The sequence below is a fragment of the Colletes latitarsis genome, chromosome 9, assembly GCF_051014445.1.
Source record: "Colletes latitarsis isolate SP2378_abdomen chromosome 9, iyColLati1, whole genome shotgun sequence".
Taxonomy (NCBI): domain Eukaryota; kingdom Metazoa; phylum Arthropoda; class Insecta; order Hymenoptera; family Colletidae; genus Colletes; species Colletes latitarsis.
This window is the reverse complement of record NC_135142.1, coordinates 30,232,832-30,255,228: the sequence shown is the minus strand read 5'-3', so window position 1 is coordinate 30,255,228 and position 22,397 is coordinate 30,232,832. Positions and strand designations below refer to the sequence as shown.

The 22,397-nt window shown below is 46.5% G+C and overlaps 1 protein-coding gene across 3 annotated transcripts in view; it reads left to right on the top strand.

Annotated features, from left to right (window-relative positions):
* Nucleotides 1-22,397, top strand: part of Tmtc2 (Transmembrane O-mannosyltransferase targeting cadherins 2) — a 282,755-nt gene that overhangs the window by 96,170 nt on the left and 164,188 nt on the right. The gene's annotated exons all lie outside the window — the stretch shown is intronic.

Here is a 22,397-nt window from a genome sequence, read left to right as displayed (position 1 = left end):
GAGGCGTCGTAAAAGTTTACTGAACCTTCCGTTCCAGGGGTCGGTAACTTTTTAAAGACACGTGTCGCTATTCGACGTTAAGGCTCATAGGGGAGGCCAAGGGTCGTCGCTTTCAGCTGAAATGCTGAAAGCAAAACGCAAAAACAGAGCTTTTGGAAATAAATTACATTCCCGCGTCTCTCTGGTATCCATCGTTCTGAATCGAGGGGTAAGCGTTAGAATTTCTTTAATTATTTCATCGTGTGTCGTGTCAGATCGCGATATTACGGACGTATTAACCCTTTGACCGTGGAAGACTTTGAACCGATCGCGCGTTCCATGCGCTGGACTTGTCCACGTGCTGACGATATGCATACGTGTTTATAGACGTTTATCGCATGCAGTCAACTGATCGACTCAGCGGCTATAGGCGCCGTTTTCAGTCAAAGGGTTAATGAACCGATCGACTACATTCGATCATGCTACCCTGTGTATGCTCAATGGCTGGTAAACTAATCGTTTCGTGTTAGCCAAATGCTACCCATAAGGATTACACCTCGTTATTTACTGGAACGAAAATCAATGTGTCTAGTTTACAGATATAAAGCAATTTCACTGTTAATTATTATGTCCTGGATTGCGAATCTATATTATTTATATTTTGTTACTTTCATTCGATATTCTTCGTCAGTTCTCTCCAACGGGGTGCAATCGCATAATAAATTTTTTAATCGATTTAATCGTTCTTCTAACTGTAACTCAAAGAAAACAAATCCATTCGTACGCTTCCAATTCAGTAGAAGTATGTCAACATTTGAATTCAGATTGAACATACAAATCAATTGAGATGTAGATTCGTCGTAAGAAGTCTCCCAATAGTTCCTCTTCCTTTCTCAGTGGCAAGTTTTGTGCAATAATTATCGAAGATCTCGGTTGAATTCGTTTAACCAAATATCTTGCACGCCCACGTTATCTACGATAATAAATCAAGCTTGATACCCAACCCAAAGTCGTTTGAATAGCACTTTCCAGTTCCCGCGACGATCGTACGTAGCGAGGGATGAAGATGTCCAAGTAGCGAGCCCTTTCGCGTTCCATCGTAGTCGGTTCGCCGCGATAAAGGCGCGTTTAACTTTGTAACGGACCTGCTGAGGGGGTGGGGTGGTCCGAAAAATCCAGCGATTGTTTGATCTCCGGCGTATTCCGTCTGCGGTCTCCCCGGTCCATTTGATCGATTCTACCTTTGCCCGCGCGAATCGTGTCCCCGTTCCTCGGGCCGTTTTGCACGGTCAAACGAATATACCGTGTCCTTGTCATCGGCTAGGCGCGTCAGAACGGTTAGAATGCAGCATCCTTCCTGGTCAGGAATACCGAGGGAACGCTGGACAGTGACGTTTCATTAAGACGACAAAGGCTCGTCCCGTTCCCTCTGTATACGTTCATCTCGGTATACAGCGCGGTCTGACAGGTACACGCCGCGCTACACAAGCCGGCCGACATTAATCTCAAAGGGTTTCGACCAACTAATTAGCGTTTAATTGCTAAAAGGATATTACGGAAAGTTTGCGCGGCGGTCTGTAATTTTGTAACGCGGCTAATGGATTAATCGAACGCGACAGCCTCTCGCGAAACGGGCCTCGAACGACGTCCAGTCGTACGAAATCCTTTGTTCGCGAAAAATTCATTTACCCTCCCGTTGTTCCCCCCCATCGACGGTGGCCATTGTCGCCACGGAGTCCATTTTTCCCCCGGGGGTGACAATATCGTTCGCGGTGCCTAGATCGAAAACGGGACCAAAGGCGTCGAGGTTGCAGCCTGGATTCTAATAGTAGTACACTTTCTAAAGTCACTCTGACTAGGCTCGTGTCGTCTGATAATTTTTACTATGTGTGTGCATTCTGATTGCATGATTTGTGCTGAATTCTGCTTCGTTTTGCACTTGCCAAAACCCAAAATCACTCTAACACCCTTCGAATCTTTCCCTCGCCTCGTCTAATAATTTTCACTGTCGGTGTGCATGCCCTTGAAGCGAATTAAAGTTTTAAACTTTATTTATGGGATGCCCGGATATCCGTGGGCCATCGAACTCTGTCGCTCGATAAGACAGGAAGCCTTGAACTTTCCACGAAGCTGGGTCACGAGCGCGCAATAAGAGTTCATCTTCGAATTTATCCGCTCGACGGCTCCCCCGGCAGTTTTGATTCTCAAACGATATACTCTTTGCTTTACGATTCAATCGACACGGGCTGGTAAATTGACTTCGCGGGGGAAGAATTCGAACAGCGAACGATGACTGGGACCAGCGCAGGCTAGCGACGATAACCTGCGGTCGCCAATACGCCGTTCGTTCGCCATTATTCAGCGTCCACACGACCCGGCTGCTTGCACTCAATTTCACGTGACCGAGTGTGGATTATCAAAGACCAGCTTGGCCTTCGGACCAACGGTCCAGGCATCGATCGAAGATTACGTCGCTTAGTCCGGTTCACTCGTTCGATGATCGTACGAAGTCGTGCGCGAATGTTGACTCACGATTTGGCCGATGCCTGGACCCAATGAACCTGTCGTTCGCTATCTGTGTCCAACTTCTCCCGATGTACGGGGTGATCCGCGTTAAACTACGTAATTATCCCCACCGTTCCCTCTGGTAAAATGGAAATCTTTCCGATAACGTTCGAATAGTTGTAAACGTCTTTTGGAAGATTCAATTTTTTTTTTATTAAGCGATATCACGACGAGATCTCGAACCGAATGTTTTGTAAAAGACCAGAGGGGATGATCTTTGGAGAACGAAGTTTTACTTTCCTCCTGTTCATCCTTCGAGACTATTCGAATCGTGTTCGAAACACTCTGTCGCGTTACCAGAAATAAAGGACGCGATTAGGTGGTCCGTTTTACGCAGGACACCCTGTGTGCTTGCGTGGCAGAGCGTGTGACATTGTCAACGGTAGATTCGCTCACGAAAGCTGTTGCCCCGAGTGTTTGCTTTGATTGACGCGTTTGGTCACCGAAAGCTTTACATCCGCTCGAACGGCACTAATGCGTCAATATCAGTGAATAATTTCTATCGTAGGGACTCCAGATGAACCGGCAGATCAAGGTGGAAACTCCTTGCGCAATAATATCCACGCGACAAACTAAATTGCTCGACAGTGATTTACTCTTCGCGCGGCTATCGAAACTTTTGGAAATCTATAAATTCCGTATCCCGGGAATTCGATATATTTTCCTATCAATTTGTTTTCGTTAACCGCGAATAAATATTCCCTTTTTTCGTTCGATATCGGTTCCACTTCGAACAACTTTTACGCGAAAATTTGGCTAACCAACCGTTCATTTTTCTTTCGTATTAAATGCACGAAATACTTTTTTCCAAAGTTGCGTGTATCAAAAGGAGAATTTACTTTTTTCGATTGTGAACTCTCGAGGGTGGAAAGGAGGTCGCGAAAGCTATACACTGTACGCGACCCTCGCTCTATAACTCTCCCCCGAAGACTTTACGACTTTGTTCTTTCCAAGACAGACACGTTCGTTCTTTCGGAGCCAAAATCTCCACATGCATTCTGGGAATCCATTCCCACGCACACTTCTCTCGCGAACGATACACCGGTGTTAACATTTGCTCGATCCTATCCAAACACTTGTCATTTACACTCAGTCATACGATCCAGGATGCGCGAATTTCTCTCGCACCTATAGTATTTACCTCCCACTTATTTGTATATTTACTCTTCTCCACTGTCGAAATTTCTCTGTATTCGAATCGGTGCTCGTATAAAATTCTATGCAACGTTTCAAATTCGCTTCGTTGGAAAATACTGGGGGAAAAGGGGAAAAGTATCGCGTAATTTTACATTATGTTTGCGTAAACACGCCCGTGCATGATATTTTTATTTAAAAACCGCATTCAATGAACCGTAATTTCTTTTTGGCCCGCGAACGCGTGGTGGCTTTTCCTATTCGACGGCCATAATTAAAAAATGTAATTGCACGAAATCCGGATTCATAAAACATTTCCGACGCGGTGAAAGTTTACGCTTTTCGCGATACTGTGTGAAATAACTTTCGCGAGCGTGTTTATAGGAACTCGATAAACAATAGCACGAAATACTATCGTTGAATTCGCCCACTTTCTGGTACGTTCCACACAGAGTGTCGGTAATTAAAAATTATTAAATAAAAAAATATCCGAGGCTTTTTATTGTCTTTCGAGATCATGCTGTAATAAAAGTACAGCTCCCCGGCTCGCCCTTGTTAGTCAACCGTACGAGAATCGCGTCGATTGATCGATTCTCGTGACGATGACAAAACGACGCGCGAGACTTGACCCCGTTACGTCCTATCAAACGTCCTCTGTCATATCCTGGAAATGAATCGACAATGATCCTAATAATGGCGCGCGTTCGGCTCGTGGCTGCTCCTCCAGCACGAACGCCATTAAATCGGGGTCAACGTTATTTTGCCCGAATAATCGTCGAAATCGGTCGACCCTCTCGCGCGCGGGGTTCGTCAGACATTTCGCGGGGATCGGCGCCCCGCGATAACGCATCGATTTACCTGGAAATCGAGGTTAGCATCCCCTGCGGCCAGTATTCTCGTCGTTCGACGTCCAGATCGAACCGATTTCGGAGCAGCCATTCGAATCGAAGTCACTTACGATTGGGAATTCCGCCGGTAGGATAACGATGTCGAAGTTTGATCCCACGACGTTTCGCTTCCACTTGCCAGCACTCGAGCTTGGTTAATTCAACCATGGGGGTTGAAGAACGATGGTAAAATTGGGAAAGCTGCGCTACGTTGCCAGACTGACTAACCCATAAGATTTATCGGTGAATAGAAGTCAACGTAATTGAGAATTTGAGAGGCTGTCATTCCGAGTAGCTCTGATTTAGTGAAAAATATTTTCTTTTTATTTTGATGACACAAAGTCGTAACACGGCCACAGGGGATGCCCAGATCGTGCAACTTCCATCCAATTAAAAGTGTTGGAACTTCCCAAGCATCGAGAGTGCTGAAAAATGTTGACCATCGAAGGCTATCGAGCATCCCCACCCACACAGTTCGGCTGTAGCGTTGTTTCATCCCCCTTTTATTCTTCTATCGCTCCGTTCATCGACGTCCATCTTGCTTTTTCTCGTTTGCGACCCCTCGACTTCTTCCGGCCTCGTGAACTCGGTCGGTTATCCGGGTCGCGCGAAATTAAAAAATAAAGGAGAATCGTGTCTGCCCCTGACGGGCGAATTTTTATCCCGGGCAAAGGGAAAAGGACAAGTGTTAACGACAGCCCCTTTGCGGGCTTTTCGGGCGACAGAAGACGTTTCCAAAAATTCCTCGAGGAAAAAACTACCCGATAAACAATTTCCACCCACGTTCCAGTCTTTGACCCTCGTCAAAAGCGTAGGATTGACCGTTCCCCGGCTTTTAGCCTGTCGACGAAATGATATTTCGATAAAAAAATGAGCTCGACGTGGCTCGAGAAAATTTCGAATTACCTGCGTCGTAATTTTCACGTATCGAGCTTCCTTTAACGCCCCTGACTCGAGCCTTTCTTTTTGTTTCAGGTAAGTGGCGAAAACGTTGCACAGAGGGATCCGCTAATTTCCAAAGAAATTTCCCCGTCGCTGGTAATTATCACGCTTTCTCGTAATTAACAACGAAGCATCGGGTTATCTCGACGCGTTTCCCGTAAACGCGAAGACGGGGAAATGCCGTTAGAAGATTTACCGTCTCGTTGTTTCCCCCTTTACGATCGTCGTTTCCGGCGAATCTCGATCCGCGAAGGCGCGTTCGCGAGTATTTTTTTTTTTTTATCACGCTACAGTCGACGTTTCCGTTTTGTCGGAAGCTGTACAATCGTTGAATAAATAAGTCCCTCGTTCGCCGGACTTATTCATCGCGACTCTTAAAACGCTTTAATTTCTCGCGCGGAAAAAGCGAATAAAATATCCCGCGTGCTCGAAAAGGGCTTTTCGCGATAAAATAGGGAAGTCTACCGCGAAACGAAACGAGAAAAGTTAACCGGTACCGTGTTATTTCAAGCGTGGCTGTAGGATGAACGGTTAATCCGCGCCTCCGTAATTTTATCACCGGGTTATTGTATTAGGCCGTTGCGCGTGAAATGTCACTTTTTTTTTCACACCCACCGCCCATCGAGCCTCGAACTTCCAAGGCACTCGACTTTTCCGAAAGCTACACGCGTCTGGTCGATGCAATTTTCGCTGAAACGTACGTCTCTCGACGATGGCTTGTCGAAAATAATAAAAAAACTGTTTTTGGATTTAATTTTTGTTGAAATTCAAGTAAACTCTCGAAACTGAAAGCTTGTTTGGTCGTTCCATAAAAGGGCGAGAGTATTGGACGTCGATCGTCGAATCGCGATCGCGGCGAATTAACACCTTGCTCGAAAGAATAATAGAGTCGTGGTTTCTTATCGTAGCAACGCGCGATTCCGATCTTTATTGTTCGATATTTCGTAAATTACTGGTCATCTAGACTCGCAGGAGCCATAGGCGTAACGATCCGTCGCGCGATAAGCAACGTAATTTTCGTCGTCACGACCGTTTGAACGATAATTGTAAAATACACGGACGTACAGTTTGTAACGGGTGGCAATAAAGTTATTCGAAGCCGCGGAAGCAACGATATATCGTACGATAAGTTACACAACCGCGGTCGACGCGACTGTTCGAACGATAATTGTTGGCTGCGAGAAATTATATAACCTGTCGTGCGGTCGCGATCGTGTCGGATGGCAATACGAAGCCGCCATAAAACGTCCTCGACAGGTTTAATGAACGGGACACGTTGGAGCCTCTGTGAACGGGTTGGAAAGGTACGATTCCACCTTCGAAATAGAAACGTCCAACTACTTCTTACGGTCAATCGTTCCAATACTTTTCGATCTTTGTCGAACGACAGTTCGGCGGAATCGTTCGTGGCTCGATAGAAAACGGGGGAAAATGAAACGATAGTTGTATAGATCGTGTGCTCCTCTTGGTACCTCGCAACTTTCAATCCAAACAAATAATCCGCAGGAAATTGAGATGGAATAAGTTTGAATGTTTGGTGTTTGGGGAAGTTTTAAGCAACCTTTACGTATCTAATGCAATCGATTTCAAAATGAACAACATGACGACTCCTCTAGTCTTAACCTAAACAGGACACTTAAAATTAGGCGCCAAGATATTCATACATACGTGACGCACACATGCATTTCAACATATTTAAATAGTTCATATACCCATAATATCGAGAACGAATCTTTACATTTCGTGGTATTTAAATCGTGTAAATAGTTTTGATTTAGTAAAGTTCCGTGGTATTTCTATACGGAGGCCAGAATAACGGTTCGATCTATCGAGGAGATTCGTAGGGGGATCGACGGGGGGCCGCGTCTTAGAGAAAAATCGTTTCGCGCGGGTATTATATTAACGTGCCGCAAAATTCGAGTGTCGGAATAACGAGATTTCGTATGCATTAGCCTAACAAAAGTATTTCCCGGTAGAGGAGGCAACGCGGAGTCGGTCGTAAGTCTCGTTTAACCCTCCACTGGCTCGAGAATGCGCGCGACAGAGAAGCAGGTTCTCCGTGGCCGTCGAATCCATCCCGGGGGCCAATATCGTAAAGAGGGAACGCGTCGCGTTGGCTGGATTTTTCGCGGAGACGGGTTTAGGCCTCGTTCACAGCCCGTCGAAGTTCGAGGCTTCCCTCGTATGAATCTTATCTACGTGCCGCAGGCGTCGAACCCCTCGCCCCCTCGCCACGGCCGTTCCTTATTTCCCCAGGAGCCACGATCGACCTCGTTTTAGCCTGCCATCGCGCGTCTATCGGCTTCCACGTTTCATTTCGTCAAGTCGATCCGTGCCTTCGCCGCCTCCGGTTTCGCGCCGCCACCCACCCATCCCCATCCTCGACCGGAAGAGTCGTGATCCACAGAGACGCAACGACACGCGCGCGCCGTATTCTACGTTCCGCGGGAATCTTCATTTCCTTCGCATCGCTCCTCTATTCTCCGGACGATCGACCCCCGAACGAATCTCGATCCCTCAACCCACGTCGCCCACGCTCCTTCCTACGACTCTTACTTCCGCGCACGACTCGCGAATCGTCCCGCCATTCTATTAGCCGAGCGGTAAATCCCTCAGAAATACGCTTGGAAAATGAAAAAGCGATCGTTCGATCTCCGAAGCTGGTACGCGTGATTTTTTCCATAATAAAAGTAGAAATTATCTTGGATAACTCTTATAGAAATAATACGAGAAAGATTACGACCCATCGATTGTTAGACAAACATCCCTCCAAGATTAGTGTGCTCATCGACACTCAGAGATTCTCAAAGACACATCTACGGTGGCGAACGACTCTTGGACTAAGTACCTATACTTTGTAGAAGTAAGAACGATTACGACCCATCGATCTCTGGACGTCTCCTACTATATTGACAGAGCATTAGAACATTGTGCTACAATAGCGTGCTATAACGCGACGCAACCTTGGTCCGTTTGTCCGGCGAGACGTTGGCCTCAACCCCCGATTTCTTTGTGCTCGAAGCGGCCATCGTCGACCCCGAAAGCCTTCTTATGCAAGGTTTCCACTCTTTTGCCCGCAACCTTAAACCCCCTTTTCTTCCTCCGATGGCCGTTCCCCTTCTGGCCCCCCTTGGACACCTCCATTGAACCCTCCCGCGGTCTCTGATCCTCCGTTTGCTCCGTTGGGGCTTTCCACTCGACAATGGAAGGTGGAATCGAGACTCGGCATCGACCCTCAATCAACAATGCCTTACCTCGAGCCTTCAGGCTCCGGATATATACGTTATATCCCGGCGACGGGCGGCTCTATAGCACGCGTCCGCTATAGAAAAGGCGTCATCGTCGATTCCTACCAGCAACCGCGATTACGCCCACCCACGTCGGCCTAGAAAGGACCCGAGGATCGACTCGACGGGTCTTAAAAGCGGGAATTGCCGGAACGATCGAGAAGGTCGCAGGACGAGGCCGCGGGAAGCTTTGAGCAATCATATGCGACGCTGGATCTCGTTTGCAATTTAAGGCCCCGTCGCAAGAGAAGTAGGATCCGTGAGATTCGTTCGCGGTCGCTGCAAGGGCCACCCTTTCCCCCGGAATTGTTCGCAGAAGGTTCTTCGTTCGTCGAACATCGTTTTCCAATCCCTTCGGTTCGTTTCTAGTTTGCGTGGCTCGTGTGCATCATTCGCAAACAGTACAAGGCGATCTCGAAATTCGATTTGACTTCGTGCATTCGGACGATCCGCAGTGGACTCGAGCGCGGAATAGCGATTTCGTCTGGGAATCCTCCGAACAACAATATTGTTCCATGCAGGTTTGCATCGTCGCGTTGGAAACGGTCCTCTAGCGTGACCAATCCGTCGGGGATCACCCATTCTTCTTAAAAGAGGGAATATCGAGGAAATATTTGTCGAATTACATGGCTTTACGAAAATTCAAACGAAGCGAAAAGGAGGGTCGAATCGAATCCCGACGTTTGGTCGATGGTTTATTTTTCCTGGCTTTAATAACCAAGTTGGCTGAGGCTAGTTTGCTTTGTAGATGAACACGTAAATTGTCAAAATAGTCGAAGGATCTTAAAGAAATAGTAATCCTTTCCCCTACAATGACGAGTCTAACTCGTTATAATATACTCGTACATTAAAATGATCACATATTTATATCAGCGAGGCATCCGTAAAACAAATCTGTTCTTTTCTGTGGCCACTTCTCTTACGAACGAATGTAAACAAAATTAGATAGCGTACATTATAAAATTACATTAAATCGTACATCATATTTCAACCTTTCGAGCAAATAAGAACACGTGAGAAAGTCCCCCTGGAACATTTGAGGCCCCGTATGTTGAAATGAAGATTTCGAGAACGAGTTTCGTTAAATATTCCGGGAGGAAAGGGCCCCCGGTTGGCTGACAATAAAAGTCAGAGACGCGCGACATCGATCGTCTGGCAATTCGTTTCAGGTTTCTCGCTGAAAGCGCGACCCGGTATCGACTCTCGGCGTCGCGGCGTCAGAGAAATTGAGGGGGGTGTGGGGATGTGTTCGAAGATCGATGGTGAACGGTGGCAGGTATGCGCGTTCCGTCGTTTGACGTGGATCACGGTTGGCAGAGAGGTCTGAGCTCGGCTCACTCCGCGAAACCTCCTCGCGAATAGATTCCGGACGCAGCGATTCTCGACGCTCGGTCGGGATCTACGGCGTATTCCCGTCGGCGTGGATCGCTCGAGCATTTTTCAACGTCACGGCCGGGAGCACACGGTCCATCGTTCGGGCGAATATAGGCGCTGTTGTTGCATCAGACTCGCGGAATCGACTGCAGCTGCGGCTGCACTACCGTAAAGCGGGCCGCGGGTGATTTGACAGCGCCACGCCTTGCGAGACGCGGCTGAACAAGGTGCACGGGGAACGGGGACGGGGTGGAAACGACGTGGATCGGTATAAAGAGCCCCGGGGGTTTCGGATGCACCGTCAGGCCGTACCTTTTCGCGCCTTTCAACGCCCCCGCTTCTTTTGAAACGCGAGATACCCGGCTGAACGAAGCGAGAATGGGCTGTAGGGATATTTTTCAACGGCCAAACCGAACACGACGAGCGTTCCGGCTGAGCCAATAAACCATACGCTGGGCGAATCATCCCCCCTCGGAATATCGGCTTCAACGTTTAGCCTACGCCTTTGCCATTCTTCCACGTGGACTTAAAAAGGCCCCTGGGAAACTGTTGCTTGGCGAGCAATAGTAAAGTCACGTAAATGGCTTTTCATAAACAACAATGTTTGTTATATAACGGAAACTTAATTCTCTCAAGGCTCTCGCTAAAACCCTCATCAGCCAATCTTACATCAATTAATACACATTCACGCGACACATCCATTCGAAACGTCTGACACAAGTTTATTATTCCCTCATGTAATATTGAGGTTTGCGCAGGCTTGACATGGAAAAGGCCAAGGGAAAACGAGTACGAGCGACAGAGGGAGAGGCGAATTTATCTATAAAAAAGGAAATTTATCGCGAGTTCGGGTAAACGTACGCTTTGGTTCAGTCGCGTTCGAAGCAGCCACGGTTTCGTCGGTAAGACCAGTCTCATAGTTTTAATTGGGATGCGTCGATGAAACGTTAATTGGGAGCGATCCGTTGCTTCGCGATGCGTTTCCCCCAGCCGGCGTGATGGAAGGAAAATAACTCGGTCCGCGTAATATTTGGCGCGCGGCCGCGTTTTTCCGCCGCCGTCGGTCGGAATTATCGGAAGTTCGTAATTATGTATCGTTTAATTTAGCGGCGCAGACCGCACGAGCCGTGTTTAGCGAACGCCGTTACGGGTTATTTTATGCACGGGGCCGTATATCGGTCGGGTTCGTTATAAACCGCGCGATATATATCGTGTAACGGCGACCGTGGGTTTTATTAAAAATGCCCCGTTTGAACGGTCGCGCGCGGGGGTGGGGATCGGTAACATTTTGTCGGCGTTATTACAAATTAATGTCAACGCTCGCTTTGTGCCCCTTAATCGTCTACCGTTTTCATTCGTCGTCCCGTTCCATTACGTCTGTGCGTCCCGTACACACGGGATCCAAACAACATTACGCGCTTTACTCATTACACACCGCGTTTACCTGCAATTACTCGCGCCGGGGCGTACCGGGTCGATTAACCGCCGCAGCAAAGCTCGACGAGGATCCTTCAGTTCAGAGGACATTCGACGAACTGCCGCGTCGAACGAGCCTCCAGGGTGTTCCGGCCTCCTTGATCACGCCGCCGGAAAAATCGCGTCAAAGCACCGCCGACTGCGAACAGTCCGAAGCCTCCCACCGCCCACAGAACTACATCGCCGCATACAGGACACTTGCTGGACGCTCTTAAGTCCTAAGCTCCTCTCTCGATCTCCTCTTCCAGCCAAACCCCTCTTAACCATTTCTAATTCAATCCCCTTTCGATACGAGTCGTCAGAACAGAGAGAACGCACCGATGACTCGCAAAATGAACGTCTCGGATATTTGTACATGGCGATACTTATAATACGTAATTAGCCCTGGATGCGCGAGACGCGTTATTTTGCAGGCAACTCGTGAACGTTTTAGGGCGTTAAGCGATTAAATATTAGTTCTTTAAACACAGGTAACGCGCCAGATTAATTATCTCTCAAACTACCACTCTTGTCCAGGGAAAATTATCAACAGTCGTACCCGCGGACTTACCAGAACTCTACGCTTAATGTTATTACGCGTTACGGTAGCAATGTGTAATGTTCAAGATCAACCCTGTGGGTCGTAGGTTATGCCAACTATCTGCAGTCCGTACGGACTTGTGAAATATAAACTTTCCAACGATTACATTACTAGCGATGTTTGATCTCCGCGAAGGAACCTCTGTCGTTACAATTAGTCCCGCGAACGCCTGTGATTTTTCTCGCCTCGTTAACTCTATTTAGAATCTCACCCTACAAATCTCAAAATCATATTTTACAAACTCAAGAAAACACTCCCCTCGAATGTCCAAGGAAACCAGAAAAAGTTTCTAAACATTCTAATAGACCAACCCCTCTAAATTACCGATACATCCCCCTCCCCCCGGGACCTCGAGCGCAACAGAAGACGTCGTCGGGGCAGGTGGGGCTGGCGAAAGGGGAGGCGAAGGAGACGAGCTGGAAGATACGAACGACGCACATCGTCGTCGTCGAGAGGAGCCGGACGGGGGTAGTTATTCAAACTATTCGAGTAGCAAGGAATTTCCTGCAACCGACTACCCTCCCCCGTCCAAGAGAGAAGCCCCTCGAGTGGGGGACGAGAGGGGCAGAGACGGCGAGCCGGCGTGCGCGTCTATAGCGTTCGTTCGTGCCATAGTTTCCCGTTGTAACCGCGATCGAACGTCCGCCAACCCCTCGGCGTTCCTCGCGCCATCCCCTTCGAAGAGCATTGTGGCCCGTGCAATTTGTCTTCGCGTCGATGAATGGAATTACGTCGGCCTCGAATCGCCGGTGCCGCGATTAAACGCTGGAATCGGCTGGGTTCAGGGCGGAGGGGCTGTACCGGAGGGGGATGGGATTGACGACAAGCACCGACCGCAATTTTATTCACCGCGAAGACAATGAGCGCGGAAAGGGTGCGCGGATCGGTTCGAATAAAGGGAATGTTATTGGCTGTTCGAGCGGGGATCGGTCCCTAATGAAAAATTAAGGGAGGCGCGTACCGTTTACACCGGCTTTGATCGTCCATTGCTTTTTACGACGCTTTGAAATTACCCGGCGTTTCCGCGCTCGCCGCTGTTACGATGACTAGGTCGCTATTAGCGTTTCACGAAACTCCCTTGTTTTCGTCTCTCTTAGTCGAAACGAACGCGGGCACCGGGACCATTTGCATGTCAGGAGGAAAGTCTGTCGACGGTCTGGCCCGAAACGGAGTCGAAACACGGGACGAAAGCAATTGGTTCCTCGAGGTCGCATCCTCCGTCGTTTAACCCCACGATCCTCCGAAGCGTGGAGATCGGAGGTTTTGTCCTCGATGGCTCAGTAGGTTCCATTCGTTAAAACTTTCGGCGTTGCTTTACTAGCAACAGCGCGCTAATCGACGCTCCCTTATCTCGAGGGTTGCTATTCATTATTGCCACTGTTCGCCCAAACGAAGATGGAAACTTTTGATACCCCATGATCGATCAAAACTGAAGATAACTGTTTGACCCTTAAGTGCACTCTCGATTTCAACTTTCCTTACAAGCATTTAAAAACTAACGAACTAATACATAAATTTTCAAATAATATATTACATAATTGTTAGTTTAAACTTGCAGAGGGCTCCGATAATCTACTTAAGGGTTAAATATCTTAGAAACACAATTTTGTTTTCAGCGATTGGTCATACACGTATTCATGAGCTCCACAACTGTGAGTATAGAGTCCAAAATCTAGAGAAACCGATATATCGTTTAGGATGGTAAATCTCAGGGGATGTTCGTCGTTAGTAACGTTTATGGCGGGGGAAGATTTAGCCGTTTAACGTTAACCATTAAAATTTGAAACGCAGTTGTTACTAGACGCGCACACGGTCGCGTTTGCAAGGATCCGACGCGCCACCCTCGCGGTGGTTGAAATTTAATATTCGCCTTGGCGGCACGCACACGCAACAAATGGCTCTCGCGTTTTCGCGACAACGAGGAGCAAAATTATTGTCACCGCGTTTCGTACAATTCTATTTTATCTATAGTGCTTCGCGTGCGGTATACGGTAACTAAATATACAGGGTGCGACGAATAAAGCGTCACGAGTTGCGTCGAATATCATTTTGTAAATTAAATAATATTTGAACGAGACTCTGAGTCGATCTCTGATACTTTGTTTGATCTGCTCTTGTATATTCAATCTTTGGACGAACGTATTTTTCACAGTATTCTCGAACAGAGTTTCGAAGTCGTGATTATATAGGGGATGCGAAAAATTTCTGCGTCGAAACTGTTCAGATAAATTTATTTACCCTCCTAAATAGAGAACGATTTACAATTACGTCGGCGACAACGAGCCGTGGATTTAAAATTAAAGGAAAATCAGGTCGGCCTCGATCGGATATAGATTTAAAAATAACGCACAATCGCCTCGTCGATTACGAATGCGTTAGCTCTCGTTAATTATATAGTGCCTGCTTAAACGTGCGTTACACTACTATGAGGGGAAACAGACTGATCGTGACGGATAATTTATTAACCGCCTTGTTGAACGGTGGTGGCGAATCTGCTTGAACCTCGCTTCGATCAATTTTCAACGTTCCCATTTATTCACGCGAGCATTTCAACTGCAAAAGCTAACCTCCGTTAAATCTATGGAAATTAACGATGATCACTCGTAACCATATTCCATGCATATTTTAACCATTTCAAAAGACGTAACATCCCGATTGTTTTCTTCCTCTGTTCGCGGAATATGCGGTTGAATTCGTGAACCGTTTCTACCAGAATTCCCGCGCATCCCAATTGTTTCATTCGACCGTTTTGCAGTACTACCATAGGAGCAAATACATCAGTGCCAGATTTCTTTTTATTCGATCCTTTCGAGGAGTTTCAATAATTGAAGGTAATTAACTGGGACCTCGTCGATTATTTTTAATAACGATCCGAAGACGTCGAAGGATCGTTTCTACCCGATAGCGACGTCGTCCCCGGGGGCTCATTGTCCCGAATTTGATTAGTCGAGGGTGACTCGAAGTCTCGCGGCCGTGGCTCGTGATAAAATTCATAGCGTCGCTCGGAAATCAGACTCCGCGCCGCTCGAAACGCGTTCCTCCGTCAGCCACCCCCGTTGGGCGTCCCGTTGCCATGCCGTTGGAAACTTTTCTTCGCCCTCGCGGGTCCCATTTACGCACACTCGATCGGCCTCGCTCGGATGGGACTCGTTATTCCGATCACGAGAGAGGATTTCGCTTCCCCCTGCTTGCACGGTAGAATCTTTTACGACTGCCGACCGTGTCGCCAATATCGACGACGACTACGTACTTTGCCTGTATAATGCGACTACCGGCCGATCCGCGCCGTCCAGGATTTACCTGTCGTTGGGAACCGACGTTATCCATTTCTTACGGCGTTTATCGTCCATGGAATACTCGACTCTCGCGAGAAAACGATCATCCCCCGCTCGTAACCTCGCGCACCACCATCGTTTCGCGGCCGGGAATTCCTCAGACGCGCGAAATTGATTCCTGGGTAACGATAATTACCCATCGTCCGCGCGAGCTTTCAGTCGAAAACGATATTAGGATTTTACCTTTGGGTCAGTACGCGATTTGAAGACTTTCAAAAAGGCGTAGCTCGTTGCTCGGCGTCTTCGAAATACGCTTCTTTCGTTCTAAACAGTCGTAAAAGGAAGGGTGACTCTTTGGAATTAAACGAGAAATCCTCCTGTTATCCTAAATTAACTAAATTACAAAACATTGTCGACCTGGAAATCTCTCGAAAGCTACATTGAATAAAATTCAACAGATTCAGAAAACGTATAAATTTTGTCTATTTTATTTGGCGAAGTTATCGATCGAAAATCACAAATTAAGTGAAAAAGAAATATACAGTTCGGCCACCCGTGGGAAAAATTTTAATGGGGGATTCCAGAGATCAAAATAAGACGAAAATCAAGAATACTAATTGGTTGATAGAGGCTTCGTTAAAAAGTTATTAATGTTTGAAGTTCCGTCAGTACTGAATTTTTTTCTCGAAAATGCGCAGGATTTCGGGGGTATGTCTGTTCACCAAAAATGATTGTAATTGACCCCCGCAACCGAAAATAATTTTTTTAGAACGATTTGAAAAAATTGTTTTTGGCCGAAAAATTTCAGCACCTAGTAGTTAGTAATTTTGTTTGACGGCTTACAGAAAAGTTGTCTAATACTGTTTTGTAGGTACCCATAAGCTCTACTTCAGAAAAAAGTTTCATTGAAATATATTCACAATTGTAGGAGTTATGGCTGTTTGAAAATTGGACCATTTTTATGGGGTTTTTCTCATTTTGCGGGGTCAAGGACCAACTTTTCGAATATTTTTACTATTTGTACATATTCTCCATCAAAATACGCGTAGTTTGCTTTTTTAAACATTAAAATCGTCCAATCCGTTCAGAAGTTATGACGTTTTAAAGATTCGTATGAAAATTCAGTGGAACATATCAACGGTATGGTCAGACATTATATTTTCGGTAAGGAATTTTTTTCTCGAAAGTGCGTAGGATTTCGGGGGTAGGTGTAATGACCAAAAGTGATTGTAATTGACCCCCGCAACCGAAAATAATTTTTTTAGAACGATTTGAAATTTTTTAATTTCGTCGAAAAATATCTCCACCGAGGGTCACGATTTGATCTTCCGCGATTAATAAATGGCGGATAAAAAATTTAGCCAGCGATAATTACCGTCTCATTAGGGGGGGTCAGTGAAATTTCGCGCGATTTTCGAGCAACTGGATGGATTTATTTTAGAGAAACCGACGCGTGCAGGAGGCAAACTAATTCGTTTTAAAGTCTGGCGTGTAAGTTTAACTTCGTCGGGAGCCGCGAGTGCAATAACTGAGAAAAGACACGGCTACGCGGGGTGGGAGGGAAAGGAAACAAGAGAAAGAGTTGGGTCTGTTGGTGGCTGTTCGGTTCCAGCCGAACGTTATTGCACATCGCTCGCCCGAACCGTGGCGAATCTACATTTTACGATACGGACGAGCCAACTTTCCTACTTTTGAGACTTCTATCCTGCGACGCGATATTCGCAACCTTTCCGAGCAACTGGGTTACACGCGTCCAAGTGGAATCAGCTATTCTGCACGGGCAGACTTCGATGAATTTTTATCGATAGAAGCAACTAAATTGCACAGTAATGGTTCACATCAATGTGAGATAAGTATCTCATCGTTCAATTTAAAATGATAAAATTTTTAATTATATTCATCTTTTAAATATAGTAGATAAAGTAAGTATCAACGAGAAATATTTTTCCAGAGTTCTTCCAGATTTTTATCCCGTCAAATGCGCCGAGAATACTTTCGCGAGCACGGTACGATATCTCAAAGCAGCATGTTTGCATATCGTTTTCCATATCGTCGTTCCTACTTCCATATGTTTAATACTTTAATTCTCTCTGGTTCGTTCCCCTCCAACTAGAAACTCGTTACTGTCTACCCAGTTTCCCCCAGTTTTGAAAGTTTCCCTTCCATAAATTCTGTTCGGCTCATTTCACAACCCCCCTTTCTATCCAAACTACTCGAAAGACTCCCGGGCCACGCACAACTTCCACGGTTTCGAACGAAACAAACGCTCCGTCGGATTTTCAGCCTGGTTCTCGTCGTGAATTTCGGAAGCTTTCGGTAACGCTGGATCTTGGCTTCGGCTGTAAAATTACCGGAGAGTTATATTTTATACGACGCGGTCCACGGGTGTTCCTCTTCGAGGCACATCGCACGCGATGCATGCTCGGAACCTGTGCGTTTTATTCGCATCAGTGCCGTCCAGAATCAATATTGCAACGTAGGAAACGGAATCGGATAGCGACGGAGTGCAATATACTGGTCTACGTTTCACGGTCTAAGCTCGAACCCAAAGAAATACGCCCTCCTTAACGTTGGTATTTATTCTTAGAGAAAGTTCTTCCTGTTTCTCTCTCTGTCCGCGTTGTCGCTCATCCTATTAAAGTCTTTTAAAAAATATCGATCTAGAACGAGCTTGGGGCTTCGAAATACGTGTCACGAATCTGTTCATCCTATATTAGACTCGTCATCTTCTATCCATTTCTCAGAAACCGTTGTCTCAGCCTTTTGTAATTTCTCTCTTCGATTATCGTACATCCCCAGCAAACTATACGTCTCTCGAGTGGAACGTGTCCAAAGCTTTCGATTTCTATATTATAAAGCAACGCGGAAAAGATCGAACAGAAATACTTCTGAGTTTCGTTTTCTATCGAATCTATACTCTTGTCTATATTTTTCTATTTAGATTCTCATCCTAATTGATCTACCTACCTTGCATTGCTTGTTCCGCCCTAATTGTTTCCGTAATAGGTCTGACGTTAAGTATATAAACAGCCTCTAATAATCTCCGCGTAATTGGCGAAGATTAACCGGAGAAATTCGAATTTTCGGATCGATAATTCCGTCCATTGTCAAGACGAAAATCCTGATAAGTTTTCGCTCCGTGCGCCATCGGTTATTCGATATTTACGTCGTTTCTTCGAACGAACGCCGGAGGAAAGGGCCAGCTTGTATCGCGATTGAAATTTTAATCAAACGCCCGCGCACCGGCTCGCTGAATATTTTCAATAAAATTGATACGCTAATTTCTGCTCCCGACTCGCTCGTTCCTTCTATCTCCCGACCTATCATTAATCTCGTTTAATTGGATTAGCGCGTTAATTTTCAGTAGCTTGTTTAAAACTCGCGAACGATCCCCGCGTCGTCCTAAGATCGATTTCAGAATTACTTTTGCTTTTTCATCCGAGGGATTCCTCCGTCCATAATAATATTTAGATCGACCGGAAAATATTCCTGGTCCGTTCGTAGTCGCTCGATACGTAGCCGACGTTCGGAGTTCGGCGGTTGGCAAATCTGGGTTAAACGTCCGTCGTTCGATCTTATTTTCTGGAGCGGTTACCCCGACAGGAGGCGAGGGTGGTTCGTTGTAATAACGCGAAGAGCATCCGCGAAGAATGGTCTCCAGGTGCTCGACTCCTCTTCTTCGCCTCTTCCTTCCAGCATCGATTGCCTGGCAATACTTATCGCCGTGTCGCTCGAAATCTCTCGTCCCCGCGCCATATTTCTCCACCGACGGTCCAGCAACCCTCCAAAGTTTTCTAAAAGATGCTTCTCTGAAAGAAATCTCTCGAGGGGAAAAACATACTCCCGCAATTAGAAAGAAACGTTCAAGTTATTAAAGTAAGGAACAGATACTTTTACTAAATATGAGGAAATTCTATTTTTTAAATAGAAAAATAAGGGGTGGTTGAATGGACGCTCGCGACGAACTGAGAGAGAGGACGAGAGGGGGAAACGAGCGGGGACGGAGGCACGGGGATACCTTTATTACCGAACGAATCGTCGTGAAAATAGAAGGGACTCGTCGTCTTGGAGGATGGCAGGCTGCCAGAGGGTCCTCGGATAAAAGGGAAAATACCTCGGATACGCGAAAACCTATGGGACACGGTTTTCCACGGGACCCGCGAAGCTGGCTGCAGGCTATCCACGACGAGAAATAAAATATTACGAACGACGGGGCAGACACAGAGGCTTCCCTTTACGCGACGGAACGGCGGAACGGTCGCGGATAGAAGGAGGTTCCGTCGCGTTAAAAAGGGACACACGGTCCGGGCATTCGAAACGCTCGATATCCGTGAATTTGATATATCCCGGGAGCTGTGACTCGCAGTCGCTATCAATGCTATTCCCGTATTCCGTTCCCTTGTCGTCGAAATCGCGGTGGTCGTCAACGGTGACCACTGTTCGCGAACAATGGTATTGTTTCGAATTCGAGGACCGTACCTGAAAACTCTTCACCCCGGAAACTACCGACAACTGCCGATACCGCCGTCCCTCGATCCCACGGACGCTTTAAACCTCGCGAAAATAACGCTATAAGACACTATAAGTTCCTTTATCTCACTAAAAGATATCACCAAAGGTTACGAATCCAGAAAATTTGTAAGATATCGTGTTAGAAATAGCTGAACTTGTATCGAAATATTATCGATCTTTAAGCCGCTGCAATCTCGCGAGAAAAGGTCGAGCTCGTTCTAAAACTCCCAGTACCTTCGTGTTCTTGAACTCGGCTTTCTCGAAGATTTTCTTTTTTTTATATACAGAGAGCTGATGGTAGTTTCCTCTCTAAAAGGTTTCGCAAGTTCGAACGACTCCGAGGACCTTGATGAACTTTTTCGAAATACGTTTTACAATGCGTTCGAAGAGCAAAAGTCCTTTGCAACTTGCGAAAGTTGATTTTACGTTTCGCCGTGCTCCAAATCTCGATGTTCACAATATAGTACTACTACCATTAACATTGTTAAAAATTCCATACTGTACGAATCACCTATCTATCGGTTCTTTGCCTCAGCCCCTCGCACAATAACGCGTCTGACTAGTTCATCGGCACTTTTCTACATTCACGAGTTATTCGCAAAGCAAATCTACCTTCCTTCGTGGCCATTCCTCGTACGAATTTTAAAGAAAATTAAACATGAAAAATTGAATATAAATTATATTAAAAGTAAATGATTTTCAAAGTATTTCCGAAGGGGGTATGTGAGTTAAAAGCAGAAGAGTCCGGGCATGCAGAGCGCGGAATGATTTTGTAGCGAGCTGCGGGGGCGGCTTATTCGGAAATGGAACGGGTTCGGGGATCGAAGAGCGGGATTGAGAACGGTGATCGATGAATGGCTGGCTCGGCTTTTCGGGATCGACCGTTAGGAGATTGACCCCTGTCAGGGGTTTCTATTACGACGTTCTTGGATTCCGGCGTATAAAAGGTATCTATATACGCCCGGGCGTCTGGGCAGCGTCGTTCTTTCTCTACTGCTCCGTCGTTGGCCCGCCTTCTTTTCGCCCTCTTTGCACGCCGGCCAAAGAAGTCGAACGAACGGCCGCGGCTCGATTTACGCTGCTCGAATTTCACGAGCCCTACGGGAGCTCCGGGGCTCGCGCTCTTTGTGGCCGGGTTGGCTCCCACCATCGTACACGACGAGAAAAAACTGACACCGTGGACGCGTGAAAGAGACTCGGGGTCGGGACTACATGGCCCACTGAGTAGTCGACCCGGGTCCTCGAAGTTTAATGCGGTTTCTTGCGCGACTCGCCGTTAATCGAGTCCTTGATTACGTCCTTCGGAGGACGCCGTGTGCCACGGGCATTGATTTTCGATGCAACGCGGCCCCTCGAATATTCCGCCAACTGGCCAACGCACAGTGTAGCCAGAACTCTAAAAACCTAATGTTAACATACCCTTCAGGTAAATTAAATTCGTCACAGCACGGAGTACACGGAGTAAATTGAAGCTTGAAAACAGTATCTGTTAAAGTGCTCAAGTGGACTCTCAATTTCTTTACCTAATTGATAAATGGAAATCGACTTTCCTTTAAAGCATTCAGAATTAACTGCATCGGAATATATCAAGCAATTATTAGTTTAAACTCGCAGAGAGGGTTCCACTTGAGGGTTGAATGAGGCTTCGTAGATAACAAAATATTTGAAATCAGACTGATGGATGGGATCCACCTTCTAACATTTGCGTTGCTAATCTTTGAGCAGCCTCCTCGCGGATGAGAGTTCGGATCAAATCTTAGCGATCTAACATAAAGGTGAATTTCAGCGTGGCAATAAAGCTTGAAAGAAGAAGATGACTGTTGGGGGGAAGAAGCTCTAATTTTTCAAGCATGCTAGGGTATAAAATACGACCGCGTCCGCGGCAGGATCCGCTGGAAAAGCCTTACTGATGAATCCCGTGGCGTTCCCGGAACGAAACCCCGCAGTTTTTGTTGCTCGATTAATCAAAACGCTTCATGTTTCTCGGTTTGGATTAAAAATTCACCCGCCATGTAATAAATCAAATTAGTTTCGTGGTATGCACGCGTACGGGCTGACGCGCGCGGATGATTGCTTGCTTTCCTGAAGGATGTTCAACGCGCATGCAAGATGAATATATCGCGTCAAGAGTAAGAAATACATTTTACGTGACAAGCGATACGAATAAAAGCGTTGCGAACCGTTTTCCAGCGGGTAGAACGATGTTGTTTCGAACGAAACGCGTTGTTCGCAGTTACTACGGTATCGATTTCGTTACGAGTAACGAACAAATTTGCTTAGCATAACTCATTAAGCCCGGAGCTATACGATAAACCAGCAGTAAACGCAGATAATTCGGTCGGCGGTTCTCTTTTGTTTTTTCAAACAGCCTCGCGTGTCGACTTTC